The sequence below is a fragment of the Canis lupus genome, chromosome 28 (genome assembly GCF_048164855.1).
Source record: "Canis lupus baileyi chromosome 28, mCanLup2.hap1, whole genome shotgun sequence".
NCBI lineage: Eukaryota > Metazoa > Chordata > Mammalia > Carnivora > Canidae > Canis > Canis lupus.
In genome coordinates, this window is record NC_132865.1 from 13682660 (window position 1) to 13697320 (window position 14661).

A 14661-nucleotide genomic window follows, 5' to 3' on the forward strand; every position below is an offset into this window, starting at 1 on the left:
CCCTCAGAGTGCTGAGTGAGCAAGAAGGAACAAAGAAGAGAGGAAAGCAGCCTGCCTTCCCCACTTGGTATTTTGGTCCCATGCGCTGACTCAGTGTACCTAACCGGGGCCCCATTTCCCTCTTCCTCACAAGATGGGATTTGGGGGTTAGGGGGAAACTTTCGCTGGAGTAGTAAAAATTCTTAGATTGCCATATGTCTTTTAATCTCAGCAAGAGAAGAGAGTACTTCCAAAGAAAACACTGAATTACTTCATGGCCTCCCACTGGGATCAAAGAATTCCCTCCTCTCCACGTGAAAATTGTAAAATTCTCTCCCCTCATCCAAAGAGCCTTCAAGTGCTCGCCTTCCCAAAGAGCACCACTTTGCCTCTTCACCCTGAACCAGCAGCCTTCACCTGTATCTGTTTACTGCCTCTCCAGTCCAATAAGCCGGCCTTTGATCAGCTTTAACCCTTCGGTGATGGTGGTGACGATACAATCCACCATTCTCCGTGGCCATCAGTGCTCATTTTATTGTTTTGCAGTATGCCACTTGACATTTATTTATAATATTAATATGCTTAATTGTTCTCATGTGCTTATTTCTTTATTCAGTGCCTGAAGTCCTTAAGGGAAAAAATGTTGACACACACACCTCCCACACACACACATACTTCCAATCCAATTCAGAAAGCGATCACTCCATTGTGTCAATGCCAAAGACACATGGGTAAGTGCATGCTCCGTACAGAAAATAAAGTAACTTCAGAGAAAAACATTTTCTACATAGATGTGATACCATCCCTACCGTGGATGTGTTTGTAGACACCTAGTTCTTTGGGCAACAAATTTTAAAAATATATATGTATGTGTTAAACACATATGTATGTGATAAAACACACGTATTTAGGTCTTAGATATATTCATGGGCACAGGAAAATTGCTCAAATTATTGTAGTCGATTTGTAAACATATAGAATGCAAACATATTTTTACCAATAAGAACAATACAGGATTGTAAGGGCTGCAGAGGCAGCTGGGAAACCTTGCAGAGGCAACACCTGAACTGAGCGTAGAGACAGAAAGAATTCCCCAAGAGGAACAGGTGGAGGAAGGTCACCATAGGTAAGGGAGGAAGGATAACAGGAGATTTAAAAAACCTGAGGAAGAGTTAGACATGATTTCTGATGCAGAGATGCAATTTAGTGAGGGAAAGACTTAAAGAGACAGATCTGGAAAGACATGCTGGGCTCTCTTAAGAAATTTGCTCCTTACCCTACAGACAAACAGCCTTGGAAGGTTTCTCAGCAGAGTTGAGAAGGGAGAAAATACAATAGTCCCTCTTTACCCACAGGGGACACATCCCATGACCCCCAGAGGCACCTGAAATTGTAGAGAGTACCAAACCCTAGATATACTATGTTTTTTTCCTACACCCACATACCTATCATAAAATTTAAAACATAAATTAAGCACAGTAGGAGGTTAAAAAAATAATAATAAAACAGAACAATAATAATAATATAATGTAACGAAGTTAGGTGACTGTGGTCTCCTCTTGCTCTCAAAGTATCTTAATACTGTACTCACCCTCCTTCTTGTGTTGCTGTGAGACAATGAAATGCCTACGGTGAGGGACATTTAGGCAATGACCAAGGCGTTGTGAGGTAGGGTACCATTGGTCAACACGACCTGATTGACCCCAAGAAAAGGAAACTATGGAAAGCCAAACCACAGCTGAGGGAGGACTCCTACATGGGTTTCCGTGAGATTTTCTGAGATTTTCCGTGGCCACAGTTTGGGGGCCGGTTGGGGTAGTGGCTTGTGAAGCTATAGGACAAGTAGGCAATTGTCTGACTCCCTGTGGCAACCCAAATGAAGGCAGTGGCAGTGTAATGTAAGAATTGGAACTAGAAGAGCATCTCAGAGGAGGGTGAGTGTTTGAGAACTCTACCAGGAAAAAAAAAAATACAAAATAGGTACAAAAGTGATTACTCATTAGGGTAAGAGAAGAGATCACAACAAGTGACAAATAATCAAAAAGCTGAAAAGCACCACAAAATTCAGAAAAAGTGACATAATTTTATCATAACCATAATTAATTAACTGCAGACATGCCTTTTTCCCTATTTCTTCCACACACAGCACTTTTTCTCTATTTCTCTTTGCTGAATACTTTTTTTAATTGAGATAAAATTCACGTAACACCAAGTTCACTGTTTCAAAACATACAATTTTGTGGTTTTTAATATATTCACTAGGTCATGCAACAATTATCACTATCTAATTGCAAAATATTTCTATTAGCCCCCAAAGATTTTGTTTGGGATTAGCTGTCAGTCCCAAGTGCCCTTCATTTTCTGTTCCCCATAATCTATTCTCTGTCTCTATAGATTTGCTGATCCTAGTCATTTCATATAAATGATATTATACAAACTGGGGCCTTCTTTGTCTGGCCTCTTTCACTTAGCATAATATTTTCAAGATTTTACCATATTGAAATTTAGAACAGTACTTTATTCCTTAAAAAAAATTTTTGAAGTGAAATGCACATAAGATAAAATTAATCACTGGGTGACGGGCACTGAGGGGGACACTTGACAGGATGAGCACTGGGTGTTATTCTATATGTTGGCAAATTGAACACCAATAAAAAAATAAATTTATAAAAAATAAATAAAATAAAATGATTTAGTACATTCTCGGTGTTATGTAACCACCACCTCTATTTAGTTCCAGAACATTTTTACCACCCCAAAAAGAAACCCCATACCCATTAAGCAGTTATTCCCCATTTCCTCTTCCCTCAGCCCCTGGTAACCTCCAAGCTACACACTCTCTCTCTCTCTCAATCTCTCTCTGAGTTTACCTATTCTGGATATTTCCCATAAACGGAATCATGTGTCTGGCCTCTGTCACTTTGCATAATGTTCTTGAAATCCATCCACATCATAGCAAGTATTGATACTCCACAGCTTTTATGGCTGGGTATTTCTCTTTTTAAAAATTTTATTTATTTGACTGAGAAAGAGAGAGAGCATATGCACAAGCAGGGAAGTGGCAGAGGAAGAGGGAGAAGCAGGCTCCCTACTGAGTAGGGAGCCCAATTTGGGGCTTGACCCCAGGACCCTGGGATCATGACCCAAGCCAAAGTCAAACACTCAACCGGCTGAGCCACCCAGACACCCCTTGCTGAATAATATTTCATTGTCTGGATGTTTTATAATTTGTTTATCCATTTATATGTTGATAGGCACATGGTTTTTTTCTGACTTTTGACTATTGCAAATGGTACTCATATGTATGTGTTTATATGGATTCGTTTGAGTACCCATTTTCAATTATTTGGGGCCTACAACCTAGAAGTAGAATTACTGGGTCATATGGTAATTCTATGTTTAAGTTTTTGAAGAACTGCCAAACAGTTTTCCAGAGCTGGAAATAAAATAAAAATAAAATAAAATCATTTTCTTTTCCTACCTGAATGCACGAGGTTTCTAATTTCTCACATCTTCATCAATATTTATGGGGTTTTTTTCTATAGTGAAAATCCTAGTGGGTGTGAAGTATTACCTCATTATTGTTTTGACTTTCATTTTCCTAATAACTAATACTACTGGGCAACCTTATACATGCTTCTCAGTCATTTGTATTCTTTTCTGGAGAAATATCTACTCAAATTCCTTGCCCCTTTTTAATTTTTTTTTCTTTTCCCTTTTTAAATTGGGGTATTTGTCTTTTTGTCTTTGAGTTGTCAGACTACTTTGTATATTTTAGATACTAGACCCTTTCTCAGATATAAGATTTATAGATGTTTTCTCCCATTCTGTAGCTTGCTTTTCCAATTTCTTGATAATATCCTTTGACACTATCAATCCTTCTATTTCCTTGCTGAAAGAATTTTGATAATTTGATTATGATATGTCTTCTATCTAGTTATATGCTATGTCTTCTATCTAGTTATCTAGCAACAACTGAAAATGGAACATTGAAGTCTCCCACAATTACTGTTCGATTGTTTATTCCTTCCTTCAGTTCTGCTAGTTTTTGTTTCAGTATTTTGGAGCTCTGTTGTTAGGTGTAGGCATGTTTTAAATTGTTATATCTTCTTGATGGACTAACCCTTTCATTATTTTGAAAATCCTTTGTTTCTAGTAGCAATTAAAGTCTATTTTGTCTGATATTAATATAGCCACTTCAGCTCTTTCAGTCACTTTGCACAGAATATATTTTTCCAACCTTTTACTTTCAACCTATTTATAATTTTTGAATTGAAAATGAGTCTCTTGTGGGACACGTCAGTGGCTCAGTGGTTGAGTCTCTGCCTTTAGCTCAGGGTGTCATCCCACTCTGGGGATCGAGTCCTGCATGGCGTCCTTGCAGGGAGCCTGCTTTTCTCTCTGCCTATGTCTCTGCCTCTCTCTGTGTGTCTCTCATGAATAAATAAAATCTTTTTAAAAAGAAAATGAGTCTCTTGTAGACAACATGTAGTTGGATCATTTTTTAAAAATCTATTTTGCCAATTTCTGCCTTTTCATTAAAGTGCTTGATTAGTTTACATTTGATGTAAATACTGTTAAGGAAGGAGAACTTCTGTTATTTTTCTATTTGTTTTCTGTTTATTTTTGTTGTTCCTCCATTACTGCCTTCTTTTATGTTAGTTATTTCCTGCTGTGCCATTTTAAGTCCCTCATAATTTCTTTTCCTATATATTATTTCTTAGTTCTTTTCCTACTGGTTTCCCTGGGGAATCACAATTAACCTTTTAATTGATAACGGCTTAGTTCGGATTAATATCAATTTAATTTTAGTGTTCTAAATCCTTACGCCTCCATAGCTAAATTCTCCCATTTCCCTGTTCTGTGCTGTTATCATCACAAATTATATCTTTATACATTGTGCACCCATCGACATAGGTTGACAAATACTGCTTTATGCAGTTGTCTTTAAATCAGATAGAACTTGACGGGATGAGCACTGGGTGTTATACCATATGTTGGTAAACAGAACTCCAATAAAAAATATGCAAAAAAATCAGATAGAAAAGTAGTTACCAATAATACATTAATATGGTCTTTTATATTTATTCATGTAGTTTCTTTCATCAGAGATCTTTATTTCTTCATATGGCTTCTAGCAACCATCTGGCACCCTTTTGTTTCAGCCTGAATGACTTTCTTTAGCATATTTTTTGCAGGAGATATTTGCTGGCAACAACCTATATTTTGTTTATCTGGGAATATCTTAATTTTTCTTCATTTTTGAAGGAAACATTTGGCCAGATATAGAATTCTTGGTTGGCTTTTTTTTTCCCTCTTTGAGTACTTTGAATGCATCATCCTACTGCTTTGTGGCCTTTTAAGTTTCTAATAAGAAATCAGCCGTTAATCTTATTGAGGCTCTATTATAGGTGATAAGTCCTGCTGCACCAAAGAGCCTTTTGTCTTTTGATAATTTGATTATGATAGGTCTTAGTGTGAATCTCTTTGAGTTAATTCTACTTGGAATTTATGGAGATTCTTGGATATGTAGATGTTTTTCATCAAATTTTAGTTTTCTGATATTATCAAATATTTTTCTGTGCCTTTCTTCTTTTGTCTCCTTCTAAGACTTACATGATACATATGATGGTGTCCCACAGGCTTTTAAGACTCTAAATTTTTTGCTTCATTTTTTTTTCTCTTTTGTTCCTTTGACTGGATAATTTCTTTTTTTTTTTTTTTTTTTTGACTGGATAATTTCAATTGACCTGTCTTCATGTTGCTAATTCTTATTCTTCTACTTGGTCAAATCTACTGTTGAACTCCTCTAGTGATTTTTTTTTTTTTTTTTTTTTTTACTTTTTAAAAAATTATGTCTATTTATTTGAGAGAGAGAGTAAGAGAGAGAGGGAGCACAAGCTAGGGGAGGGAGAAGGAGAAGCAAACTCCCCTGCTAAGCAGGGGGCCCAATGTGGGACTCGACCCCAGGAGTATGGGATCACAACCTGAGCCAAAGGTAGATGCTTAACCAACTGAGCCAACCTGATGCCCCATGAAGTTTTAATTCAATTGTACTTTTCAGCTCTAGAATTTCTATTTGGTTCTTTTAAATATATAATCTTTATCCTTTTATTGCTATTTTCTATTTGGTAAGAGATCATTCTGATTCTTTCCTTTAGTTCTTTTGATATGATTTTCTTGGGGGTGCCTGAGTGGCTCAGTTGGTTGAGCATCTGCCTTCTGCTTGGGTCATGGTCCCAGGGTCCTGGGATCAAATCCCACATCAGACTCCTTGCTCAGCAGGGAGCCTGCTTCTCTGTCTCCCTCAGGTCCTCTCTGCTTGTGCATGTACTCTCTCTCTCTCTCTCTTTGTCAAATAAATAAATAAAATCTTTAAAAAGTAGATATGGTTTTTTTTATTATAGTTTTTTTAAAAGATTTTATTTATGTATTCATGAGAGACACACACACACACAGAGAGAGAGAGAGAGAGAGAAAGACAGAGGCACAGGCAAAGGGAGAAGTAGGCTCCATGCAGGGACCCCGACGTAGGACTCAATCCCGGGTCTTCAGGATCAGGCCCTGCACTGAAGGTGGCACTAAACCACTGAGCCACCTGGGCTGCCCCTAGATACAGTTTTCTTTAGCTTTTTGCACCTATGTCATTTAAAGTCTTTTTCTAGTAAGTCCAATGTCTGGACCTCCTCAGGAATAACTTTTATTAAAGTCTATTCTTTTCCTGTGCTTGAGCCATTTATTTTCTTTGTATGCTTTATAACTTTTGGTTGAAAATTGGATATTTTGAATATTATAATGTGCAAGTCTGGAAATCAGATTCTCTCCTCTTTCCAGGGTTTATTGTTTGCTGCTTATTTTTTTTATTGTTATTTGTTTATTGACTTTTATGAACTATTTCTTTTTTTATGAACTATTTCTATAGTCTCACTCTTTGGGGTCTTTTAAGTAACTGTTCTGTTAGATTAGTGATCAGCTAATGATTGGACATATATTTCCTTTCCAAACTTCCAAAAAACTTACAAAACTTACCAAAAAATAGCCTTTTACCAAAGGGGTTCTATTTGTATATGTTGGTGCATGCTTTCAACACTCAGCCCAGCAGTTTACAACTCTGTCTTTTTCCCTTTGTGCAAAACCTCAAGGTCAGCCAGAGGTCAGGTCCTACAGCCGTCTCATGCCATTTCTGGGCATGCATGGCATTCTAGATTACCAAGGCTATGCATGAACTTTTCAAAGTCTTTGTAGACATCTCATTTCCCAGCCTTTCCTTCTAAGCTTTTTGATTTATGCCAACTGTTATCTATAGCCTCAGGCAGTAGCAACTAAAACATTTGCCTGCAAATATTTTGGGCAAGTAACTCCTCCTTTCCAGTAGCTTTTGAGCTGATCCAGTTCTAAATCAAGGCAAATCAAGGTAAGCCTTTTGAATTGGTCTTCTGTGAAGCACCAGAGAAAAAAAGTAATAATTATAATTTTTTTGCAAATGAGGTCCATTCTGTCCCATCAGTACTGGGAATGTGGCCTGTTTTTTTTCAAGGCTACCTTTAACTTGAGTGTGGCAGTGGGCCTGGGCTAAGTTAAATGCCACAAACCTCACTATTCTTACTGATATTCAGCACTTTCCTTAAATAAGTACTCCCTGGATGTTGTAAACATTTAGTTAATTTCCGGGTCTCTGAAAAAAATTGATTTGGACAGTTTTTGCCAACTTTTTTTTTTTTTCTTGCTTTCATGGAAGGATAGAATATTGGAGTTCCTTACTCTACTACTTTCAGTGACATTAGTCCTCTCTATATTCTTTAATTACGTCTTCATATAACAATTTTGTAATAGAATTTTTCCATTGAAAAAGTAGAAGGATGATCCAGTCTTTCCTTTAGCATAATTGAGCAAACTAAAAAAAAATTAAGAATTTGGAGAAATTTCATACAGGTTATGAGCAATACCACATTTATAACTTCCTTTAATTTCTTGCTTGGGCAGGGTGTCCTGCTATAGCAAGCCCTCAGAGAACTCCAGCTCTTTGATCATAGTTGGCATGGCTCCTGCAACTAGCACCCTAGCATCTGGTTAGGCATGGTCAGGTCCCTGCACCTCTTTCTCTCCCCCATATTCCTACCTACATTGGGCTAGTCCTGGGTTGAGGGAAGACACCTGGAAGCCTCAGTCAGGACATCTGGAAGCAAGCCTGTAAGGGGGGCACAGGGCAGCTTCAGCTTCAAATACTTCTCAGGGGTCCCAGATAGGGTTCCAATGCTCTCTGACCATGCCCAAAGGCAAGTTGTCCCAGAAGGCCTAGGAGATATAGGGTAGTGCTGGCAGTCTGTCAACCCTGCCCACAACTCTGAGATTACCAGCAGGGCATATACAAAACAGATATGAAAGTGAATATACAAACAACACAAATGGCCATCGATTGCTGACTAAGCATATAAAATGTGGTGTATTCATAGCATGGACCATCATTTAACAGTACAAAGAAATAAAGTTCTGGTACATGCTACAACATGGGTGAACCTTATAAGCATGATACTAAATAAAGGAAGCTGGTCACAAAAAGCACATATTCTATGACCCCATTTACATGAAATGTCCAAAATGGGCAAATATAGAGAGACCAAAAGTATATTAGTGGTTGCCTGGGTTTCAGGGGGTGGGAGTGGGAATGGGGAGAAACCATCAGTGAGCCCAGGGTTTTTTTGGGGAGTGATGAAAGTGTACTCAAATTTGATTATGGTGATGTTTGCACAACTCTGTGAATATATTTAAAACACCAAATTGTACCATTTAAATGGGTATATTTTATGTGTATTTTATCTCAAAGCTGTTAGATATTATGAATATATGGCGAGGGGGTGCCTAGGCTAGGGCAACACTGCTGGCCTCAGGCACAGGCACATGCTAGAGCTGCTGCTTCTTTTCCTTCTCTTTGGAGGAGAGTGCTCAGCCTAGGAGGGGGCACCTACAAGTGAGGAACCCTAGAGCAGGAGCTTCACCAGCAACTCAGAGACCTACCTTTGGATATGCTTCACACAGTTCTCTCTGTTCTTTCCTTTTTCCTTCTCTCTCTTTCTTTCTCCCTTTCCTTTCCTTTCCTTTCCTTTCCTTTCCTTTCCTTTCCTTTCCTTTCCTTTCCTTTCCTTTCCTTTCCTTTCCTTTCCTTTCCTTTCCTTTTCTTTCTTTCTTTCTTTCTTTCTTTCTTTCTTTCTTTCTTTCTTTCTTTCTTCCCTTCACTCCCTTTCTCCTTTCATCCCCTCTCCCCTACCCCTTCCCTTCCTCATCTCTTTCCTCCCTTGGTTGTGTGACTAGTTCAGGGTGTCAAACATTTTTTTAACGTAATGTTGACAGATATGTACTAAGTGAAATTAACCTTGCCATCTTCACTGACTCATTTGTTGGCAATAAGCTCACAAGTTTGAGGTGAAGAGAGGTGGGTGGTAGGGCCCAAGGACATGAAAGGAGGAGTGGTATTTCAAAAAAAAAAAAAAAGTATATAATAGCAGTAGCTCCTCAATTTGAAACAACCAGATCAAGGTGCACCAGAGCGTCTCAGTGGTTGAGCATCTGCCTTCGGCTCAGGTTGGGATCCTGGGATCCTGGGATTGAGTCCTGCGTCGGGCTCCCCACTGGGAGCCTACTTCTCCCTTTGCCTGCCTCTCTCTATGTCTTTCATGAATAAATAAATAAAATCTTTAAAAGAATCAAGTAAACCAATGTTTTTCTTTCCTTTATCTATAGACCCCAAGATGGATGTTGACATTGGGGGCAGCACTCAGAAAATCAGGGTTGGCCTCGGAAGCAATCATAGATTTGATGCACTTTTGGAAACATATCTGAGGGATTCCTCAGCTCCTAGGATTCCACCCTGGATCCTTCCTTTGTAATTCAGGAATCCCCTCTGAACATGCACAGGCATCTTTTCCCCACTCTTCTGTACTCATTTCCAGAATATGCCCATGCTTTTCTTTAAACAATTTTGATATGGTGAAATCTGGGTGAATTATGGACTAGGTTACTGGGCTGGAACATTCTGACAACTTTGGTGAGTTCTTGTCTAGAGCTGGGGAGTACAGTCAGTCTCTTTCCCATTCTGTCATCACCCTCACTGTTATCTGTGAAAAGATCCTTGTCTGCATGATCCTGGGGTTTGGCAATGCATGAAAAGGCCTGTTTTTGTAAAGGGAACTTACCACCCAAAAGGATACTGTGTTGTGGCAAAACCTGCCAGCTGATCCCCGAATCTGCTCCTCCTTAATCCTGGACATACAGACTGTCTCCCAGTAGGACTTACAGCTGGGTAAGGCCATTTGACTGAGGGCTGGTCGGTGGAACATGGGCAGAAATGATATGTACCGTCTCTGTGTCTGCTCCCCTACCGAAGCACTCAGCCCCACGATCCACTCTGCAAATTGCACCTCCGAAATGGCTGGAATGTAAATGGCTTTCCGGGGCAACCCGAGCGGCCATAAGTTAAAGACAGCAATCTTTAACCTATGAATCACCATCGAAAGAGTGCCCGCTTTGGACTGTTAAAAGGATCGACATTTTACTGCATTAGACATTGATATTTGGAGGTTTTCCTCGAATCTCTTGATGCCCTAACGAATACAAATGTATTTTAAATGAGCCTAGCCATATTAATATCTGTTGCTCTATCACAAGTTGCCCCCAAATTTAATGACTTAAAACAACACACAATTATCATCTCACATTTTTTGTGAGTCAGGAATTCAGGCATGGCCTAGTTGGGTGTCTCTAGTTCTGGGACTCAGAAGGCTGCAGGCATAGGGGATCCCCGGGTGACTCAGTGGTTTGGTGCCTGCCTTCAGCCCAGAGCGTGATCCTGGAGTCCCAGGATCGAGTCCCACATCAGGCTCCCTGCATGGAGCCTGCTTCTCTCTCTGCCTCTCTCTCTCTCTGTGTGTCGCTCATGAATGAATAAATCAAATCTTAAAAAAAAAAATTTTTTTTTTTTTTAAAGAAGGCTGCAAACTAGGTGTTGGCCAGGACTATTGTCATACAGAGGCTCTCCTGATAGAGAATCCACTCCCAAACTCACTCTGTGGCCCTTGGTAGCAGTTAATTCTCTGAGGGTTGTCAGACTTAGGGCCCCAGATCCTTGCTGGCTGTGGCTGGAGATACCAGTTTCTTGCAGAGGGGTCTGTCCATAGGGTAACTGATGACATGGCAGCTGGCTTCCCACAGAACAAAGGAAAGACAGGGACAAAGAAGGTGCTCAAGACAGAGTCACCCTCTCTTTGTAACCTCATCTTGGAAGTGACATCCCATCACGTTTTGCCATATTCTCTTGTTGGAAGCAAGTTGGTAGGTCTAGCTCATGCTCGAAGGGAGGGGATCTCACTCAGGGGTGTAAGTACCCGGAGGTGGGATTATCAGGGACCATCTTAGAGGCTGCCCACCACACCAACTTCACTCCACTTTTACTTTACTCCTGAAGAGTTGTGAGCAAATTCCATTTTTCTGTACTGTTCAGTATAAAAGCCATTAACCACACATGGCTATTAAAATGAAATAAAATTTAAGATTCAGTTCCCCAGTCACGCTAACTACACGTCAAGCGCTCCAAACCACACATGGTTAGTGGCTACACTATTGGTCAGTGCAGATACACAACTCCATGTCACAGAAAGTCCTATTACTGCTGTAAAAACAAAGCGAAACAAACAAAAGTGCCTTCTTTAAAAAGTGGATTGTTCCCAGAATTGGGAAGCAAGAGACATCCATTTTCTAAGGCACCCAAACTCTCTTCTGCCTTCATTGACAACCATGTTGTTCCTGTCTCTTTTCGAGAACTCACTTGCAACTAGTCTCCTCCCTTCTTGAAAAACCCGCTCTCAGGAAGTGATTGAACTCATTCAGACTAAGATGTAAATGACTATCTTTCGGCCTTCCTCAAGAGAGTCTTCATTCCAACCAGACTGTGTCCAAAACCAAAGGAACACCTCTTTATCTGTGGCACTTGAGACATCAACACCCACCGATTGAAGGGGGCGGGGGCTGTTTCATTTTGTTTTTCTGGAAAGAGAGGTGGCATTCAAGTCTTCTGAATACTTTGGAAATTTGGAGAATCCTTTCTGAAATGAGAATCCTCACCCATCATCTCTCTGGCTTAGGATTCAGGTTGTCACATACGATTTTTCTCAAAGCAGGTAACAACCTGGACACGGATGGGTTCCCACTTAGAAAAAAGAAACAAACAAAAAAAAAAAAACAGATTGTGCAGTGGAAGCTGCCTCTATTTATGCCCACCGAGGGACCACAGGGCAGCTGAACCGCATTATGACATTGAATGCATCGCTTTTCTTCCCCGGAATGAATGAATCCATCATGTGACTTGTTTCCAGCAGAAGGACAGCCTTTCAGTCGCAGAGGGAAAACAGGAGGCAAAAAATAAATAAATAAGTAAATAAATAAATAAGTAAGTAATAAATAAGTAATAATAAATATAATAAATAAAATAGATAAATAAATAATAAATAAATAATAATAAATAATAAAATAAAAAATAAAAATAGATGGATGAATAAAGAATAAATAAATAACAATAAATAAAAAATAAAAAATAAAAATAAATAAATACAAAATAATAATAAATAAAAATAAAAATATATAGATAAATAAGTAAATAATAAATAAGTAATAATAATAAATAAATAAAAATAGATGAATAAATAATAAATAATAAATAATATAGATAAATAATAATAAATAAATAAAATAGATGAATGAATAAATAATAAATAATAAATAATATAAATAAGTAAATAATAAATAATAAATAATAATAATGAATAAATAATAGATAGATGAATGAATAAATAATAAATAATAAATAATGTAAATAAGTAAATAATAAATAATAATAATGAATAAATAATAGATAGATGAATAAATAAATAATAAATATCATAGATGAATAAGTAAATAATAAATAATAATAAATAATAATAAATAATAGATGAATAATAAAAAATTAAAAATACAGATAAATAAGTAAATAATAATAAATAATGAATAATAAATAAAATAAAAATATATAGATGAATAAATAATAAATAATAATAAAATAGATAAAAAATAAATAATAATAAATAAAAATAAAAATAGATAAATAAGTAAATAATAAATAATCATAAATAATAATAAAAATAGACAGCTAAATAATAAATAATAAGTAATAATCAATAAAAATAATAAATAAAATAGATAAACAATGATTAATGATAAGTAATAAATAATAGATTAATACATAAATAATAGATAATAATAAAAATTAAGTAGGTAAATAACTAAATAATAATAAATAAAAATGAAAATAGATAAATAAATAATAAAAATTCAAACCTAAACAATAGGTACGCCCGCGCCGGCCGGGCGGGGCCGCGCCTGGCCCGCAGGGCGCCGGGCACCTGAGCTGCGGGCCCAGGGGGAGCGGGCGCGGGACCTGCCCCCGCGGCTCGAGCGGGCGGCGCCTGCACCCACGTAACTGGCCACATTGTCCCCGCGCGATCGTTGGGAGGCGCAGGGCGCTGCCTCTACTGACAGGTCACAGAGTCGGCAGGCGGGCTCCTTTATGCCCGCGTCGCCGGGCCGGGCGCCGGCAGCCCTGCCTTTCAGGCGCCTGTTTTGTCGGGGAACAAAAGCCGGGCTCCCAGCTGCGCCGCCGACACGCAGCTCCCGCGGCCGGGCCTGACGGCGCTGGCGGGCGAGGGCGAGGGCGAGGGCGAGGGCGAGGGCGAGGGCGAGGGCGGCCGGCGCGCTCCTCCAATAGCGGCCGCCCCTGGCGGGGGCCCCGCGTGTTCACAGGCGCCTGCAGCCGCGGGGACGCGAGCGAGGGGAAAACCAGGACGTGGAGTCGGCCCGGAGCGGGCGCGCCCCGACAGAAGAGGGCCAGCACCCCACCCCCGCCCCCGCAGCCCGGGCCCAGCGCCCCCAGCACGCGTGTGGGCGGCTCCTGCAAGAAATTTCCACGGCGAGCCCTCCTGACTGCGTGTGCACGCCTCTGTGATGGGGGGCGGGGGCGGGGGGAGATAAGGTGACAGAGAAGGTCGCCCCTCCCCTCAGGGGGACTGAGAGATGGCCACTTCAGTCCTCCATCCGTCCCCTACAGGCTGCCCCGAAGTGACCAACTGAAGCAGCCCAGCCCGGGGCTCGTGTGCTAGAGACGTTGCTTCCTGCAGACCTTCAAAGCAAAAGGTCATTGCCACCGTGAAAGGGGCTTGCTGGCTTAGGATTCAGGTTGGCACAGACGAATTTTGTGCACGCTGCTGTTGTGTGTTGAACCACATTAACACACAACAGCAGCATTGTCCCGTGTCTTGAGTAGTGAATGGATTAAGGTGACAAGGAGAGCCCCCCCCTTCCCCCCCCCCCCCGGGTGTTTTGCAAGATCTGCCTCTGGTACATACCGGGCAAAATAAAACCCTGCTCGTGCCTGCTCAGTGGGCACCAGGAGATTGCAAAATCTCTAGCCTCCAGGGGAAAATGGGATGACACTGAGTGTGTAGTTTTGGGGTTGGAGGCAGAGTTCAGAGGTTGACTGGTAGCTCTGGGGTCTGCCCACCTGGTTCTGCTGGTGTTGGTTGTGTGCTTTTGGACAAGGAGTCTCTCGGCCTCCGTTTTCCCATCAATAAAGAGAACACTTCCAGACTTGCCCCAAAG